Source organism: Parasteatoda tepidariorum, chromosome 3 (assembly GCF_982258835.1).
Source record: "Parasteatoda tepidariorum strain Cologne lab strain chromosome 3, Ptep-v5.0, whole genome shotgun sequence".
Classification (NCBI taxonomy): domain Eukaryota; kingdom Metazoa; phylum Arthropoda; class Arachnida; order Araneae; family Theridiidae; genus Parasteatoda; species Parasteatoda tepidariorum.
In genome coordinates, this window is record NC_141757.1 from 86912733 (window position 1) to 86933566 (window position 20834).

Here is a 20834-nt window from a genome sequence, read left to right on the forward strand (position 1 = left end):
TATATAACTTTTTACATAATTTTCAAGAATGTAATTTTACATGGTAAAATATAAAATTTGATCGAAATTGGTCAAATAGTTTCTGAAAAAAGCAAATTTTAAGAAATACGACCTTTTTAAAATTCAATTTGTCAAGAACTATTTGACCGATTTAATTCAAATTTCGTATTTTGCCATGCAAAATTTTACACTTTAAATGTATGTAAAAAATTGCATACCTTACGATTTAAAATTTTTTTCAACATTTATAAATGAAATAATAAAAAATAATAAATTTTTACTAACATTTAGTTTTATGCATGGAATTATATTTTAATAAATGAATTTTATAATTGTTGGCAAGAATTTTTTAATTCACTTAAAATATTCTCGAGATATGGCGAAATACGCAATAACATTATGGGTTCCAAACTTCGGATCGCTCTACTGATCTAACTATTTACCAGATTGGAGCCACCCCCTTTACTTTGAGGGACAAAATCCAAATCTGTCGAAAAAAAGGTGTGTTTGTTCAGAGGAAGTTCATTTTTGTGTCTGATTTCGTATCTTAAAATATCGTATGGGGTATCTTTAATACCCATCATTTATTTACGAGTAGTTTAAATTTGATGCATTTTCACCCATTGCATTTCGATGTCATGAGAAGAGTAGATTTGACTTATCTTTTAATTTTTTTAGCTTAATTTAAATCATCCTTCTCAGTTGTTTTCTTCATCACATTTTCAGTTCATATTGATCAACACCGACTAACATTTTACAAATAGAAATAAAAGTGGCGAGGAAAGTAATTGCAGTGATTCGTGTTTCTGTTGCAGTTTTTGAAAGTTCTATGATTATATGCTATCTCGTTTTATATGATGAAAATATTTTTCAAATTACAAAAAGGTAACATTCTGATAAATTATTGCGAAAGAGTAAATAAAAAATCGTATTGAGTGAAAGAATAAAATAAAAGTAAAATACTTCACAATTTCGGTTCATATTACTCAACACTAGCTTAAATTTGGCAGACAGAAAAAAAAGTTGCTAGAAATATATACGTAGCCATTCATATTTCTGATGTATATTTTAAAAGTTCTATTATTATATGTGATCTCGTATTATATGATGAAAGTATTTTTTAAACTTCAAAACGGTAGCATGCTAATAAATTATTGCGAATAAGAAATTAAAATTAATATTAAGTTGTTGTGGTCGTCAGCCATTAAAGCAAAGGGGGTGCGCTTGTTCTTGTTTTCCAGTGGCACCATCTACGGCCAAGAATTCGACTTCTGTCACGCTCATACATCACACTCCCTTATAGGTTGGAACCATTCAGACATCGATTCATTCAGCCACAGATCGTAATTTTGACCTGAACCAGAGAACGATCAATCTCCAATTCAGTACCCCCAGAGGTTTAATTTATTATGGGAACATGGAGGACTTTGTGACCGTACAGATTTAACGTTCGCCCGTCACCATTTACTACACGATTTACTACAAATTAATATTAAGTTGTTGTGGTCGTCAGCCATTAAAGCAAAGGGGGTGCGCTTGTTCTTGTTTTCCAGTGGCACCATCTACGGCCAAGAATTCGACTTCTGTCACGCTCATACATCACACTCCCTTATAGGTTGGAACCATTCAGACATCGATTCATTCAGCCACAGATCGTAATTTTGACCTGAACCAGAGAACGATCAATCTCCAATTCAGTACCCCCAGAGGTTTAATTTGTTATGGGAACATGGAGGACTTTGTGACCGTACAGATTTAACGTTCGCCCGTCACCATTTACTACACGAAAAATCTTCTGCTGGCTGGATTTGAATTCGCCTTCTCACGAACGGGAGTCCAGCGCCCTACCAACCAGGCTATTTCAACCCGTACTTATTAAGTAAAAGTGTTTTTTAATTAACAAACAGAAAAGTAAACCAAATAACAAAAAATTCTTAAACTTATTAAGTATCATTCATTCGTTAATGTTTACAAAAGTAGACTCTTTATACAATAATATGTCAATATAGGATTCGGAATAAGATTTACTAGAAACATTTGTACTTTATCTCGTCCTTTTTTCATCCCAATTATTACATTGTCTAAAAAACAATTTTAACATTTAAAACATGTTATCCACATACTTCTGCCTTCCGCGTTCATTAAAAAAACTTTTTTTCGATAGACGATCTCTATTGCTATTGCCTACCTTCCTCCACTACAAAAAAAAATGTTGTCATGTAGTATCTAACCCACGTAGCGTAACGTTTACAAGCACACATCATTTTAAAGAGAAATCACACTGGTAACAGCACACAACACCACATATTTATAATAAATATATTAAGTGAAATCAGGTGTTAATAAAGAATTATTAAAATAGATTTTTTTAAAAAATCATCCACGATTTTCAAACTTAAAGAAAACGCTATCACTGACAAAATTGTTACTCAATCACAGCGTGATGACAGTAATATAAATGCGAATGAAGATAGCAACTTTTTTTCATCAATCGCCTTTTAATTTTTCCTGATGTTTTTAAACTCACCCTCCTCGTTAATGTATCATCAAGGTTTCGAAGTTTTTGCTTTTTTCGTCACTTAAATATGAATTTTTAACCCTTAATGTGTTTCCTTTTTATATTTAATTTAGGACAAGGATCTCAATCATCTGTAAAGAGATTTTATTTCACCCTTACAAGAAGATTAAAAAGCACTCTGTATATCATTTTGTTCCAAAACATTTGTGGCAAATAAAATATCAACGTCTTATTTCCTTCTATATTTTTCATCTTTCCCTTCTCTCTTTATTGTATCTTGTTTGTATCTATTTTTAAAATATACAAAATATTTTCTACTGGACTTAAAATTTTGGGCAGCAATGTATTTTGAACTATAAAATATACAATGCCACGTATACTGCTGTGAAGTAACGTAATTAGGATTAAAAAAAATTTTATTGCTGGATTTCAAGATTAGAAGCAACCCACATAAAAGCGTTTTTATGTTCTTTTCAGGGTCAGTACGTTCATAAATTAATTTTATTATGCTTGAAAAAAAATGAACTAAAGCAGTTATAAAACTCTTCTATTAAAAAAAATGAAAGAAAAAATTTTCTTTAGCGAAAATGACAAAATCATTTACTCCATCCACTCCTACTAAAGAGCTATTACTACTTCAAAATTAATAAACAGCATATCAACATAAAAAAATAAAGCTCTAAAACTGCTTCTCATTGTTTTCGATTAGCCAGAAGAAATATATCACTGGATCCTTAGTTAACAAAAAGGACATTTTTGGCTATCATCAGCTTAAGTTTAATAATAAAGTTATAATAGTATGTATATGTACAGTTTTTTTAACAGTATTCTTATTCTGCTTTATTTTATAAAAGATAATTTTAATATATATTCGAAGTTATTTTCAAATATTTTTAACTATATATATTATACTTTATAAATTAAAATTATTTTGTTATTTAGATTAAAATTGAAAGTATCAATGTGAAAACGTGATTGGTGTAAGTCAGGAAAAAGACAAGAGAGATAATGGAAAAAATTTAAATGACATTAAGCTATTATCTGAATTAATTTGTATTTACTTTTAAATAATAAAATTAGCTATTCAACGAGTTATATTTATTTTATAATGAATTTTACTTAAAACTGTATCTAGTCATGAACATATGCAACTAAACCAATCATTACAAAATAAATTTTAAAAATTCCGACAAAATGATTGGATTTTTCTTCTTTTTTTTTTTTTTTTTTTTTGCATTAGCTCAAACAATTTTGACGAAAAACATTTATTGAGTTTTTATAGATTAAAAATATTGAATAAGAATTTAATAAAAAAACAAATTTGTGAATGCAGAAGTTGGAAAGGTAGCTGAGTAAAATAGAATTCCAATAAAAGGGAGAACTAAACCTGTAGAACCAAATCTATGTTAACGCACACGGATAAAAAATTTCTGGTTAACTTATCATAATTGTATGATAATGACATTTCTGGTATTAAAGAAACATAATTCTGGTAATAAAAACCAAAATGTACGATATTTTTTTACTTTTCTGTTTGCATGGTAACTGTTTACCGGAAATTTTGACTTTTAAAATTAAAGTCCTTATTACCCCACTTTAGTAAAAAACTCGAAATTGAAAAGTATATTTTACCAAATAAATGTTTTTTTTATGCCATACTCTAAGGTATCACAATTAAATTATCAAATTTTGTCACTTATTATAAAATCATTCATTCGTTATTATGAGACCACCATTACCAAAGCGCTTCTGTAAAAATTACCAAGCTTTTCAGTGTTCCCTTAGAGCCAGAAACAATGTAAATTTTACCATATTCTGACAGTAAAAGCCAAATTTTCAGTGTGATACTCTTTGTTCCTGTCTTAAAATATCATCAAGTTTAATTTATATTAAAGAACTTGATTTATTACTTATTATTTCATTTTGTATTTCGAATCAATACAAGTCATTTAGAAGTCGATGCATAAATATCGTTGCATATTTCTATTCATTTTTCAAAATATTTTACCTAAAAATCTCACAAAGAAAGACCATTAATAAACAAAACTTTATAATTAATAATAATAATTAATAGAACTTGGTTTGTTAGATTTTAAAGGGAAAAAAATTCTGAATAACGCTAAAGGTATTTTAATAGCAATTAAAATGCTCAGGTTAGAGTCTTTAAATTTTAGGTTAGAAGCTAAATTTTGCAAACTTTTCCAACGGCAAAACATTTTTCCTAGATAAAGAATATGAGTTTAGATAATTACTGTTTTAACTAAAATTCAAGGAACTTAACTAGAAACATATTTTACCTTTACAGGGACAGAAACGAAAATACCCAGCGCTATCATTACCGATTGCAGTTTCGTTATTTGAAATTTAAGACGGCAATAGATATAAAATTTGTGTTTACAACACTTGGTACAATTAAAGCCATAGATTACCAAGTTTAAGTAACGTCCATCACTCTTTTCCTTGCGACTTTTGTGCCGCTTTCGATTTTGATTGGTTGCCGCTCATCACATGGGTAAACAGTAGCCATTTTGTTGAGTAGTTTGAACTGCGAAAAAATCGATCTGTTATGCACTCGATCTATTATTTCTATTTTAGCTTTTCTTTTTACTTTATTTGTTTCTTACTTTTAATGTAATAATGACAGGTTGTTGCGTATTTGATTGTTCAAATAAGTCTAAATTAGGCTCTAAATTACATCGCTTACCAGTGGAGATCACGATAAGGAACGACGGATAGTATGTCTGCATAGAATTAGCAAAGATAAATGGACTAAAAAAATAACTGTCCCGTTATATTTCAAATTGCTCATTTGCTTACATGGAAAATAATATTAAATTGTTTGCCCTTACGGAATTTAGCCTTTTTAGTTGTAAAGAAATTTCTATATTGAAGATTTGAACTTTATTTCTTACTATATATAAAATTCTAATGATGGTGTCGCAGTTTTTCATTGTTGTCGGCTCATTTTTATTGGCCAGAAAATCACGTTGTAGGATCCAGTTTTCCCCCATTCATTTCCTAACTGTTTAGGCTGTCATCAGCATGAAATTAACAAAAGTCGTAAAGGTATTGTTTTCCTTTAAATATGTTTGTATCCCTAATTTAAAGTTATTTTTCAGTACTGCTATTATTAGCGAAAATTTTAAATTATGGTTGAGAACTCATCAAATTTGTTTGAACAATATAATGTATTAAGAATATAAATGTTGTTTAAAAAATTGATGATTAAAAAATCACTTCTGTTCACCAAGAGATCTAAATGTTTATAATACTAATAGATAGTAATATTTAGACGTGGGAAGTAGAGGCGCAAAAGCGTAAGTAAACAGAATTCCTTTTAGTACATACATGTTAAGTGAATATTTTTAACTTTAGTGGGAAAACTGTTTTCTGCCAAGAAAAAGCAATTATTTCGAAGCAATCATTGGGGTTGGTGAGCGGTAGCGAACAGGGGGCTTTGCCCCCTAGTTATTTTATAAAAGAATAATGTGTCTATTTCAAAAAACTAACAACTATGGCAAGTAATTTCCTCTTTAAGGATATGTTATTAAAATATTTACTCATTAATAAGATATAAAATTATTAAAAAATCAAATTGAATATAAATTAAATACCTATTTACTAATTGAGTAAAATATATGTTTATTTTTCAATTTTATCTACCCCACAGTTAGATCGTTTTACTTTATACAATTGATAAAATTAAAATGTTTTTTCTTTTTTAAATATCAAGAATTATTTATTAAAACAAAATATTTACCACACAATATTATGAATACTCAAATAATATATCCCAATCATAGTGAACCTATATAAATTAAATAGCTTCAACTATTATTTTTGTAACACCAATAAGTTAATACAATTAAAACAAGATTATTCTTTTTTGAAAAATTCTGAAATTTTCCTTAAATATTTATGCTGCTCAAGTGAATTTATTGGTTTAATATTTATAATATGTTTTATTTTTTTTTTTGACAGACGCATTTTCATTTCATTTAATATTTTAAAAATCAAACAGCAATTTTAAAATATTTTTATTTGCATCTAATTTGAATTGAATTTTTTATTTGCATCTAAAATTTTGATTATGACTTTATTTTAAATTTAATTAATTGTACTAAAAGTTTTAGCAACTTTTTATCATGAAAAAATCAAATAACGATTGGTATTGATTAAGAAGAAAAATATTTAAACTATTGGGGCAAAAAAACTTTTTTTTTGAACACTGATAATAATGGTCATATTCCAAATCATGCTGCCCTTTAAACCTCATAAAAATCGACTACAAAAAAAATTCAAAGTGTTTTAGGAAAGAAAGTTATTTCAGATTATGAAAGACGAAATGAGAAAGTTTTAACTTATAGATAAGGTATTATTTTCACTGAAAAAATATATAAATAAAACATGTAATTTCAGAGAGAGAAAAAGAATAAATAGTAAATATTTAAGTTATCTTCAAGAATATTAAAATATTTATCAATAAAAAGTGGCGTTTAAAAATAGAAATTTCTATTCCCGCATTTCGTCTACTTTGAGAGTTGCAGTCACCAAGATGGCGGCGTGTCTCTGTTTAATGCTTCTATTTAGGGCTTTAGGAAAAATATCTATAAAATAAATTTATTTTTTATCATTTATATATATAATTTACGATGCGGATAACACCAGGATTACAACCTAAATTATACTATTTACATACAACGTCAAAAAACGTATAAATGTACTTAGGGCAGGAAAAGCTTACAATTCTTCCAGTTTTATGCTCATATGAGAAATTTAACTTTGAAAATGTAAATATTTCTCGCATTAATATCTTCTTAATTTTTTCACCAAAATATCGGTAATTACTAGTCTGAGAATCAATCAAATCATCAATGGTTTCTTTTAATTCAAATATTCTTCACACTTGTTATGCTAACACTAACCAATACTAAATATTTTTAGACTCCATGTTAGAAGTCGTTAATCAATTTTTATAGAAAAAGACAATTATTAGAATCTGTTCCTTTGTCGAATAAAAGCAAAATCAAAGACGACAAATGTTTGGTGTTTAAAATAATCAAAATGGATTGTATAACAGCAATAAAAAATTAACAGTTTTAGAAGCAATTTTAATTTATTTAAATCTAACATCAGCTTGCAGATTCGTTATTTTCTTTTAAATTCCAGATTTTGCTATTAAATCTTCTTTCGTGACAATCCCGGTAGTGAAAACCCTCCAACTCGGCAGCGCACACGGCAAATTATTTTTCATATAGGTTTTCTCATTATTTTTAAAAACGCAAGCAAGCATCTAAACTTGTTTGTAATAAAAATTAAAAGACTGGATTGAAAGAACATCATAAAGAAAAATAGTAACCATTTTTTTTCTCTATTACTTGATTACAGACTTAACTGTACAGAGATTTATTCCATTTTTTTATTTTATAGTTGTATGAAATTGAATAAAGATTTTAATTACAATGTTGCATAAAGATTTTAATTACAATTTTTAAGGATCTTGTAGTTGCAAATTTTGCTACATGTTAGGACAAAGATCTTAATACACACAATATAATTACAATAAATTCTGATTTATCTTTCAATAAATTCTGATAAATCTTTCCGATTGCGTCGAGGTCACAGATAAATTTATATTTATAAAGATATTGTTGCATATTCACTCAGTAAATTCTGATGTCTGGGTGAAAACCATTAATTCATTTACAGAATTAAGTTTAAAAATTCAAATTTAAAGAAAAGCCTGCAATACAGCATTTAATTTTTTGTCGGATATATTCAAGTGCAAATCGTGTGATCTCTACTAAGCTACCATAAATACGCATTTTGGAATGAAGATAGCTTAAAAGAAGAAACTTTTTTTTTATTAAAGCGAAATTCCTCTATTCGTTTTATTTTAGTTAAATACCTCTAAATAGGATCACAAATATTAATTCGCGTAAGTGGTAGCTGTCCCCTAAGAATACATTGTTGACAGGAATCAACCTTGAGCTCTCTTGGCGCTAGCAAATTTCCGCCAATATGTTACTCTGTTCCGGTATACTCAACTTTCAAATGATTTATGAAATCTTTTGCGGAATGAAAGGGAAGATCTTTTTTTCTTTTCTCATAACATATCACCTTAAGAGATTTAAGGAAGCGCTGGAGAGTGATGAAGTGGTGAAGAATATGACATGAAATCAATTCATCAATTACACCTCAACTCTCGTGGGAAACAAAAGAAAATACAGATTGATCCATGAAATAGATGGACGTTCAGTTTTATCTTTATGCAGTGTCTTTATAATGTTTGGTTTCTTCTCTTTTCTGCTTTTGCTAGAAATAAATTGGATAATTTTGGTCTGTTATGTCAAAATAGGGTGTAATTGGGTGCGAAGTTGTGACAAAATAATTAATCAACGAGTTTTGCTTATTATAAAAGATCGATTCAAGATAGATTGATACAAGATCGTTTTAAGTTTTGCTTATTATTCAAGATTGATTCAGGATCTATTATTTGAACTGCAATTGATTCTTTCCTGTTATCTTTAACTACCGAAATATACAAGTGATGATGAAATTAAATAAATGCTCTCTTTATTGCTTTTACGAAACATAAATTATTGGTTTTTATTATTCGAATGAATTCAATATTTTATTCCAAATTTCCCTTGTTATTTTTAGCTACAAATGCCCCTTAGTGATGATTGAATTAAATAAATATTATATTTTTGATTTTTTTAAGTACATAATTATTGATTTTTATTACTCAAGTCGATTCAAGTTTTTCTTTAAAATTTCCCCCTTTTACTTTTTATTAAAAAAGCATAAAAATATTGTCCAAATTTTATAAATGTTTCTTTTTCCTTTTTCAACAAAATGATTATCAATTTTTATTATCTGTGTGTAGTGTATGTATCAGAAAATATTTTTAAAATGTCCTTAAGATGCGTATGCGGGCAAACAATATCTCCACAGACACAATCTATATTAAATCAAACTTAGGGGAAAATAAAGTAAAAAAGCATGAAATGGTAATGTCTCCCCCCTTTCCTCTATTAGTTTAGCAGTATAACATATTAGAATCTCATATAATAGCGGACCTGTCTCGAATTTTTTTTAATCGCTTTAATGAGTAAGTCTCTGTTGGATCTGTTTCTATTTTGTCTCCACGAATTCGATGGATACCGCTTAATAAAATATCAATAAATCAATACTAGTTTATTATGAGTATGAAAACTATACATTTTATGTTTTAAGAACTGTTGGTTAGGTTACTCAACCTATCCTGTTCAGGAACCTATTCCTAACAGTTTAACCTAACACTGTTCCTGTTCCTAGCAACTCAACCTGTTCAGGAACAAGTTAGGTTATGCTAAATTCACAGAAATAAGAACTAAGAAAGAATTGAATGGCATCCGAAGCTAATGTGTCGAGCAAATATAGAAGAGAAAATAAGATGGATTAAGGAAAAAACTAATAGAAATAATGGTAAAAAGCGGCAAATTTCTTGAGTTTTAAAACCCGTGCTCGTCTAAAAAAAGTTAAAGGAACCGGCATAAAGGAATTTACAAATTACTCAATTTAAAAAAAGAAAATATTCTTCAGAAAATTACCTACCAATAAAGGAACTATAGCTTGTATAGCCGTAAACACAAATCAGTCCCAGCTACCGAACTCCGTATCCTAAAAAAAAACAAAAGAAATCGTTATGCTCAGATTTTTTTTCATAATTTATACAGTGACAGAACGTTATTAATATCTATAAAACATTAAACGGGATTAATTTATTTTTCAAGGCATATTTATTTCAAACTATGGTAACTATTTTTAGCATAAATATGTTCATATTTGACATTGTTTACTGCTGTTTTCCTTGAGTTTTACCACACTTTGTATAAGTCATCAAATTATTTTTTCAAATGTGCCTTCAAGGCTGGTTGAGATGACCAATTAGATTATTACTTTTTACTAACATTAAAATTTTGTTTAGGATTTATTACTATTATTTATTCAAATTTTATAGCAATATATCATGATTAAAAAATATTTAAATAAATGCAATTTGCTGAAAAAAACCATGGTCAAGGCCACCAGAATTTGGTAAAAGTTACTGTGTTACTCTTTAACGGAGACACCAAAAAATATGGGAGTTTTTACCGAAGCACTTAGGTGATGATTTGGTAAACTGAACCACCTTCATAACAATACTGCTTGGCAAATGTGGAAAAATTTAATAATTTTATTATGATGACTTAAGGAGAGCATGGTACTAAAGCCATTTATTCAGTTAAATTTGTAGTTAGTTTTGTATTTTATTAAACGTGTAGTAATAAGAACTACAATTTTGTAAACCAAAATTCCAGTAAACCATTACCAAACAAATGGGAATAATTACCAAATGAATGTTTGGTGGTTTTATTACCAGAATTATGTTGTTGTTATTTTTTTACCGGAAATGAGATCACCAAACAAGTACGGTAATTTTAACATGACTTTTTTTCTCCGTCTAGTTACATTATCTATGTAAAGTAATTATATCTTGATTTTTTATAGTGTTTTCAATTTTAAGAAGAAAAAGAGTAAATTATGTACTTTTGACAGCATAATGGCTAAAGTTTAAATCTGAAAATGGGTTATTAAAATAAAATAAATATCTTTTCTATATAAATGTTTCTCTATTCTGTTCTCGTTTAATTTATCCTCCGAAAACGTTTCCGATAATATTCATAACATAGCTGATCCAGTTATATGATCACATATGAGATAAATGCGACTGAGAGATATGTAATATAACTACGATTTAACAACCCTTTTATCACACTTCACATTAACTGTATCATAAAATATATTTTGTAAATAAAAAAGAGCATTTGTTTTAATGTTTAAGGGTTTTTTTACTTTACTTTCAAGAAGTTAAAAGTTTTAAAGTGTATGAAACACCATAATTTTCCTGAAAATATTTTTTGGCGAATTTTTATATTCGTCCAAGAGGAATAAAAATTAAAATTCCTTTGATTCAAAATATTTAATTTTTATTATTCATAGATTTTAACATATTTATTTTAGTTCATCATATTAAAGCTAATTTAGCATGAAAAACGACTTTGATATATTTTTAACAAAACAAACTTAGTTATAAATGCAAAAAATTCCAGATTATAAAATATATTGTTTTTTATAATTAAGATAAAATTAGATATAATTTTATAAAAAGATAAAATTAGTTATAAATACAACTATTTAAAATCAGTTATTTACCAAGCAAAATTTGTCACAAAATACACATTTTATGCTAAAATCATATAATGATCGAATAATATCAGTACTCACACATGAGAGAAAAATTATAATATTTCTCAGTAAAATCGTAGATTTAAACACTATAAAAATGGTGTATAAATTTGTGTTTAAAATAAAAGACTTAAAATTAAATGGAATTGTGTTGAAAAATTGAATAAAGATGATAGTTTTAAAACAATTCATATAAGCCAGAAGAGTTAAAATATATTAACTATAAATGTAGGTCAAAATGTATTTTTAAAAAGAATAGCTATGAAATGCTTTTAAATCTGTATTTACAATTTCCCCGGAAGAGTTAAACCATATCTGTATGCATAAAAGTAAAGCCAAAACATCCGTTCGGTTCTTTTCTAGTATTCACAACTGAAATCTCGGAAAACACTCTTTCATAAGACAAACTTATATCAATGCAAACAAGTATGCAGATCCCAAAGTAGCTTCCGTGTACCAAACTTTTCTCAAAACAATAAATGTTTATGCATAATTCAAATCGCTGAAATATTTAAACTCGACTGAAAAATTTTCTTATGTAGATGCATCATTCGCGTTTATAAAAACTCCATCACACGGGGAGAAAAAATTATCGTAAAATTTCCGTACTTGCATGACAACGACATTTGTAGTAAAAAAAGGAAAAAAATCAACATAATTTTGGTTATAAAACCAAACTACACGGTAATTAAACCATTTATTTGGTATTTTTTCTGCTCGTATAGCAATGGTTCGCCGAAAATTCAGATTTTCAAAATTATAATTCTTATTACCACACTTAAATTAAAAATACAAAGCTGACAAGTAAATTGAACCGAATAAATGGTTTTTATCCCGCTCCCTAAGATATCATGATAAAATTATCAAATTTTGCCACATTTACCAAATTTTATCACATGTTATAAAACCATATTTTATTATTAATATTACCAAAGCGCTTCTGTAAAAATTACCATGCTTTTCGCCATAAAATCAGAAACACGGTAAAATTGATCACATTCTGTTAGTTTCAACCATATTTTTCCTCGGTGCACTTTTCATATTAATATAATATGTTTAATTAATATACAGTCAAACCTCGATATCACGAACTTGAAGGGAGAGGAGAAAAAAATCGAGATACCGAAAATTCGAATTATCGAAAATTGCATGTTATCGATGGTAGAATAAGGAAAAATGCTCTTTACATACCTTATTTACTATTCCATATTTATTCTAAAAAAAACTGTTTACACTTTCATTTAAAAAAAAGATTCAATTGTTGTTTGCTTTAGAGATGTGTAAGAAAGTTTGTCTATAACATTTTCTAAGAGGACTATAGTTTTAATGCTTCCTCTGACATATTCGGCTGCCTCTCAATAATTCTCCGTACAGTGTCTACTGCAGAAAGTGCTTGTTTGTTAGTAACATTGGGCAGTAAATCTTCGATTTCCTCATCCTCTTCCTCTGATAGTTCACCAGAAGCTTTCATTTGAGCAATGATAGCATTGTCATCTCACTGACCGCACACTGTTACTGCTTCATCTACGTTTACAAAGTCATGAAATTCCACGTCATCGAGTTTCATGAGTCCGGTCAAACTGTCCCAATCACTTTCGGTGCAGTTTTCAGCAGAATTAACGATATTGATTGTTTGACTACTTTCGTGATCTTTAATGCATCCAGCCTTCTTGAAGCCATTCATTATCATAGAGGAAGACACATCATTCCATGTCACTGACGTCTTTATGTCCATTTTTTTTAAAAGTTTATCATTATGTGAATCGGTTTTCTATTCTTAAATTTTTTTTATTTTTGGGAATATTTTTTTATTTTCAGGAAAAAAATCTACGCTATTTATGAAGAAAAAATTCAAGTTATCGAGGGATTAGAAAAAAAAATTCGTAAAATCAAGTTTTTTTTAAACATTGAGTGTATGGGAAATTTGAAGGGAATTTTTCTTTTCTTCGAGATATCGAAAAATTCGTGAAATCGAGGTTCGAGTTAGCGAGGTTCGACTGTATTAATATTTTCTAATAATACTGAAATCTTAGTTTTTTAAATGTGTTTTTTCTGTTCCAAATTCTTCAAAACTTCCATAGAAGTTTTTATATTTATATTATTTTATTGAATTTAAAATACATCAGAATTAAAAGAGGAATCAAGCAGCAAAAAGGCACATTACATGTTTAATCATCGATGTATTTTAGCTTAGCATCAAATTTTCTGACATCAATTTCTGCCTTAAGGTTGTGTATCTGCATATCAAGTCATAATATATTTCCCGAATGCTATAACCATAGATTTTTATAATTAGTTACTTATAATTCCAAACTTTTTTCAAATGTTCAAAGGAATCTTGTACTTCAGTAAAAGCTTTAAATACTTCTGATATGAAAACTTTAACTGAGGGAGGAATGAATGGGTACAAAACACCTTAGATACTTACAATATTTTTGTTAGAATGTTTCTTGAGAACATGATTTTTACAGTATCAAATTATGTCTCAATTTCGTAATTGCGAATAACGAGTCTTACTATGTTTTATAATTGCTAAAACTTTAGTTTTTATTAAGTTAAAAATTTGTTTGTTTGTTTTTCGAAAGATCCAAAGAAATTGTTCATTATTTTTACTGCAACAAAAATTTGGATTTATTGCACAATAAGTCGAAAACATATTTACTAAATGTTGATATAGATTTTTTTTCTGAGATCATGATTTTTCAACATCAAACTTTATCTGAACTTTGTGCATGTATGTATGCTTAGTATGTATGCTGTAAAACATTTCTATTAAAAAAAATAAAAATAGTCTAACTTTCCTACAAAAAATTTCTGTTTTCTAAAACTACAGAAAATTTCTGTTCCTTAAGACTACAGAAATTTACAATTAAACTAAATCGTGATCTGTCAAAAGAAGACATTTTTTATGTTAACAAATAAACTCTGATACAGATGCAATCTGTTAGGTACAGATTTTTTCACATATGAATATAAAAAACTTTGGTATCAAAACAGCAACAAATAAGGCACGATTGCGACCGGCTTGTATGGTGATTAAGAGTTGGCCTGATACCAGGAAGATCGTGGGTTCAAATCCCGCTTCGTAACGTCTGAACTTAACGATGGAAAAATATATAGAAGTTCTGCAATGGTTCTTTCAAACGTGATGGTTTTCGATATCTCAAAAATCGCGAACAATCAAGCAAAAAGTAAGAATACTTTAAAAAATAATCAAAAACTAATCAATATTTTAGTAATTTGCTTCATTAAGCAAACCAGAGAGCATACAACTACCTTCGTGCCAAATTTCTCTGCCGTACGCTGACCTACGGAAAGTATCTACCGTTTTGTTCATGAAATTTCTGTCAACGTGTTTTTTCCGTAGCATGCGATTAATCCCTGGCAACTTTATCGCCAAAAAATTCTCGTAATACGAAATAATTTTTTTACAGTATACTATATATCACAAATACCAAAAATTTCATTTTTTGACTTTATTAAAAAAGTATAAAACAAGGAATTTATATTAACTCTCTTTACCCCTCTTTTGTCAGATAATTTTCTTTTAAAAGTTATTTTTTTATCAATATATATTAAGTTGCATTTTTTTAAGCGTAAAAATAATTTTCTTATTTTTGAAGAATATGTTTCAAATTAATTTCAATTTAGTTTTTATCATTTTTTCATTTGTTTTAAACTATTTTAGATGTAAGCCACTGACTAGTTAAATATCAGCTCTGAGTTATATTTCTATTTTTGCTTGACTTTCATTTCTTTGTATTTTAACTAATTCTAATATTTATTTTTAAAATGTTGAAAACGGCTCTAAGTAAAGTTAAAACAATTAATTGGAAGTTTGAAGTATTTCGTTTCCTGGTAAAAAAATATTCTTAAAATTCTTGCACATTTTAAAATAAATATTTCTATGCGTAAAATAAGTTCCAATGCTTTAGTTTATCGAATAATTAAACAACTTTTATTAAAAATTAAATAAAACTTTGAAGAAATAGAGGATATCTTTCGAAATTTAAAGAAAAAGTTCGTGTAATTTACTATTACAGCTAAAATATTATTTAAAACTTTAAAAAAAGCTATTTTTTAATTATTATTGCAACAAAATCATGGAAACAATATTATAAGCTATATTATTTTAGATTTAAAATATTATGCTTAAAAAAGTATAGTTTTCTTTAAAAAAAAATAATGTATAAATAACTGAAAACTGTTGTTTGTTGAAAAAAAACTTATTCATATGAGAAATAATAATTTTTTTAAACAAAATAAATATAATTTTTGAGAAGTAAAAGGATATATACAGTAATCTCTCTTAAAAAGATATTTTTATATCTCCTTTATCCCTGGAATTCCCTCTTTTTGCAATCACATGATGATGAAATATGCTTTATATAATTTCTATATGTTACCTTTTAAAACATGTTTATCAAAAAGCTCTTTTTATGCTAAACAATATATTATTATAACCGATAATTTCATGTATATTCCTAATTGTTTCTAAAAAGCGGTTCTTATTAAGCTTTCATTTACCCAGGGGTGAACAAATTATGAATTAGATCCGAGAGTATAATTATTTAAATCAGTAAGGATTTTTTAAACTGTAATTCTAATTTATTTCATAATTTCTTTGATTGTTTGGTTATTTTAATGAAATTAAATAAAATACCAGTAAAAAAATAACAAAATTTATAAAGAAAATTACATCAGTATTTCTTGTCTAACTTTTGGTTTCGAAATAAAATGACCAAATTCAATAATTATGAATTACGTTTCTTTGAAAACTGTTATGAAAATTTACTAGAGTTCTTTCTCGAGAACTTCAGCTTATTTTATTCATTTTCAGCTAATGCATGCACCAAAAAAAAATTTAGAGCTAGACTAGTTGCCACTCCAGGCCTGCGAATTCAACTGTTTGATATCATACCAATTATTTTAAGAGTTTTATTAATAACACGATTATTGAAAAAAAAATTCGTTCTTCACATTAAATATTATCAAAATAATTAGTAGTCTTTCTTTGGTTGGCATGTTCACGGCTGCTAAAAACATTTTATTTATATATTTAGGGTTCTTCCAAACAGTTCTAGATAATTTATGGTCCCGTAGCCATAAAAAATAGAGAGCCGCTGGATTCGATAACAGCTAAAACAGAGAAAGTCATGTTTTGAAATCAAGGCATTACCTTTAAAGTGTAGAAAAAATGTGATTTTCTTGATTTTTTTTCTTTGTTCTTACGAGCAAAACCAATTTTTATACAGTGTGTGCTGTGCCAAAAACGGACACTGTATATAGCAGTACATTTTGACTCACACGACAAATTAAATTGTTGGTAACATTAATTTGTAAAGTCCCAAATCTGCCTGATATAGAAACAAAAAGTTAGAGAAAACAACTGAAAGTACAGCTTTGTCTAAAGCGAAAACGTTTTCCTGATTTGTGCGATATTTCTTTTTTCATTTTTCTCAATCGGATTTTTATTTATTTATTTGGAACAATAGTGACAAAACTCATGCTGTTAGCCCAAATAGCTGTGCGAAGTTACATCTCATAAAATTGTTACTAAACATTTAACTTGGTAATAAAAAAGTTAAAATATTCTTTTTTTAAAAATTTTTACACCTTGTACAATTTTATAATATTTGTAATATTATGTGATTAAACCTTCGTCTTTTCTAAAAAAATGTGCGTTTAGGCTCTGAAAAAAATTACAGTATAATTACCGAGCTGCATCGTAATAACACTTCTGATAAAAAAATAAATCAATAAATAAAATAAACATAATTTTGGCTAATAAAAACAAATTTTTCGGTATTTCAAATATTCATTTGGTAATCTTTTTTAAAATTTATTTGGCATTCATATGATAACGGTTGACGGGAAATTCAGGTTTTCAAAGTCATAGTTCTTATTACCCCACATTAAGTAAAAAATACATAAGGGAAAAGTAAATTTAAGCAATGAAATGGTTCTATGTCATGTTCTAAGATATCATGATAACGAAATTTTGACCAAGTTTATCGAATTTTGACACAGATTATACGACCGTATTTTATTATAAATTTTACCAAAGAGCATCGGTAAAAATTATTCAGTTTTTTGATGTTGACGAAATACTGTAAATGTTATCATACTCTGGTAGTTTTGACCATACTCTTTTTCTCAGTTCGTACATCAGAGAAATATCTAAAAAATAATTTCTGTTGGTCTTATTTATCAAATTACAAAATTAACTATTCTTTTTAATTCGTTCTAAAGACAAAACTATTTCTTATGCAAAACAAAAAAAAATAACACAAGCGCTACATTAATCTTACACAGCTGTTAGTTGCCGTGGAATTTTAGAACTTAGACTAAAATTTATTTTTTTAGTTGGCAGTTCTGTTTCGTTAAAAATGTTGACTATTTTGTTAAAGGTATTAGTTGAAATAAATAAGCGTTATTATTGTGCCATTAAGAAACTAGCGCACAAACAACGTTAGTTATGTGCCTTATACACAGGTAACAGAAACAACGTTATTCATATTCTATATATTATTCAATATCCATTTCTAAATATCTTTTGCTTTGTTAAAAATATTAATTACCTACTTATATACTTTAATTTCTTTATTACAGAAGCAGCGCTATTCATATTCCATATATTATTCAATATCCATTTCTAAATATCTTTTGCTTTGTTAAAAATATTAATTACCTACTTATATACTTTAATTTCTTTATTACAGAAGCAGCGCTATTCATATTCCATATATTATTCAATATCCATTTCTAAATATCTTTTGCTTTGTTAAAAATATTAATTACCTACTTATATACTTTAATTTCTTTATTACAGAAGCAGCGCTTTTCATATTCCATATATTATTCAATATCCATTTCTAAATATCTTTTGCTTTGTTAAAAATATTAATTACCTACTTATATACTTTAATTTCTTTATTACAGAAGCAGCGCTATTCATATTCCATATATTATTCAATATCCATTTCTAAATATCTTTTGCTTTGTTAAAAATATTAATTACCTACTTATATACTTTAATTTCTTTATTACAGAAGCAGCGCTATTCATATTCCATATATTATTCAATATCCATTTCTAAATATCTTTTGCTTTGTTAAAAATATTAATTACCTACTTATATACTTTAATTTCTTTATTACAGAAGCAGCGCTATTCATATTCCATATATTATTCAATATCCATTTCTAAATATCTTTTGCTTTGTTAAAAATATTAATTACCTACTTATATACTTTAATTTCTTTATTACAGAAGCAGCGCTATTCATATTCCATATATTATTCAATATCCATTTCTAAATATCTTTTGCTTTGTTAAAAATATTAATTACCTACTTATATACTTTAATTTCTTTATTACAGAAGCAGCGCTATTCATATTCCATATATTATTCAATATCCATTTCTAAATATCTTTTGCTTTGTTAAAAATATTAATTACCTACTTATATACTTTAATTTCTTTATTACAGAAGCAGCGCTATTCATATTCCATATATTATTCAATATCCATTTCTAAATATCTTTTGCTTTGTTAAAAATATTAATTACCTACTTATATACTTTAATTTCTTTATTACAGAAGCAGCGCTATTCATATTCCATATATTATTCAATATCCATTTCTAAATATCTTTTGCTTTGTTAAAAATATTAATTACCTACTTATATACTTTAATTTCTTTATTACAGAAGCAGCGCTATTCATATTCCATATATTATTCAATATCCATTTCTAAATATCTTTTGCTTTGTTAAAAATATTAATTACCTACTTATATACTTTAATTTCTTTATTACAGAAGCAGCGCTATTCATATTCCATATATTATTCAATATCCATTTCTAAATATCTTTTGCTTTGTTAAAAATATTAATTACCTACTTATATACTTTAATTTCTTTATTACAGAAGCAGCGCTATTCATATTCCATATATTATTCAATATCCATTTCTAAATATCTTTTGCTTTGTTAAAAATATTAATTGCCTACTTATATACTTTAATTTCTTTATTATGATTACTTAATAAAATAATTATAGGCATTTATTTAAGAATAATGTATAAATAACAGTATTTATTAATAATATAGCTTGTAATTGTAGTATTAATTCGTAATAATTATAGCATAATTATACGTAGCCACTAGAGGCAAAATTTTGAATTTAATTTTGAGTAACTAATATATTAAAATTAACTTTCTAAAATATTAAGAATAATTAATTGCGCTAATTGCATCGCTATAAGTATTTTATGAAATAATTGAATGAAAGCATATATTCAACACTGAAAATTTAATAATTGTAATATCACTATGTATTATTATAATTAAGAATAATTGTAATATCGCGTTTTTAACTGCGATAACTGAAACTTTGTTATTTACATAAATCGAAATATAACTTGAAATATTTAACTACATACAATAGAATATTCATATGGTTGTCATATTTTATGCTAAATAGCAAAAAAAAAGATTTAACCTTAATAGTATCAGTAAAATAAAATAGCAATGTAATTTAATGTAATGTAATCAGTACTTAAATTAACATCAAAGGCTTTACCAACGTACTTATTCTACAGTACTTATTTTTTAATTTAATACAAAGTACTAAATCTCTTCATATTCAATAAATATCTGTTTTTAACCTTTTTAAACGACTTATTAAACTGATTGCGCTTGGAAAATAAATATTAGTCTTTCACTTTGCTTTGATGCAAATTGGAAAATCATATTTGTCACAAAAATAACTAATGGTTTTTCGAAAAAACGAAAAAAATTCTAATGATACTAATGAATGTAAATATTTATGGAAACATCAATAAATCCATAAAAATATCTTTTAGCTTTGTAAGAAAACTGGACTCCATTCCTGACAAATATGATTTTTTTGAAATTTTCTTCTTGTTCATGATTTAACTATGAATGACAACCACAATCATTTTAGTGATTAACATATTACACGTTACTTGTGTCAACATTTTAGAAACTCTAATCCCTGAGTTTCATTCAGTGTCCTA

General features: G+C 26.9%; 1 protein-coding gene across 3 annotated transcripts in view; it reads right to left on the reverse strand.

Annotated features, from left to right (window-relative positions):
- Positions 1-20834, reverse strand: part of LOC107453006 (uncharacterized) — a 195213-nt gene that overhangs the window by 155329 nt on the left and 19050 nt on the right. For 2 of the 3 annotated variants that reach the window (XR_015432636.1, XM_071182789.2), the window contains exon 2: positions 10114-10183. The gene's annotated coding sequence lies outside the window, so the exon portion shown is untranslated. The remainder of the gene's footprint in view (positions 1-10113; positions 10184-20834) is intronic. The other variant, XM_071182793.2, reaches the window with a different exon arrangement.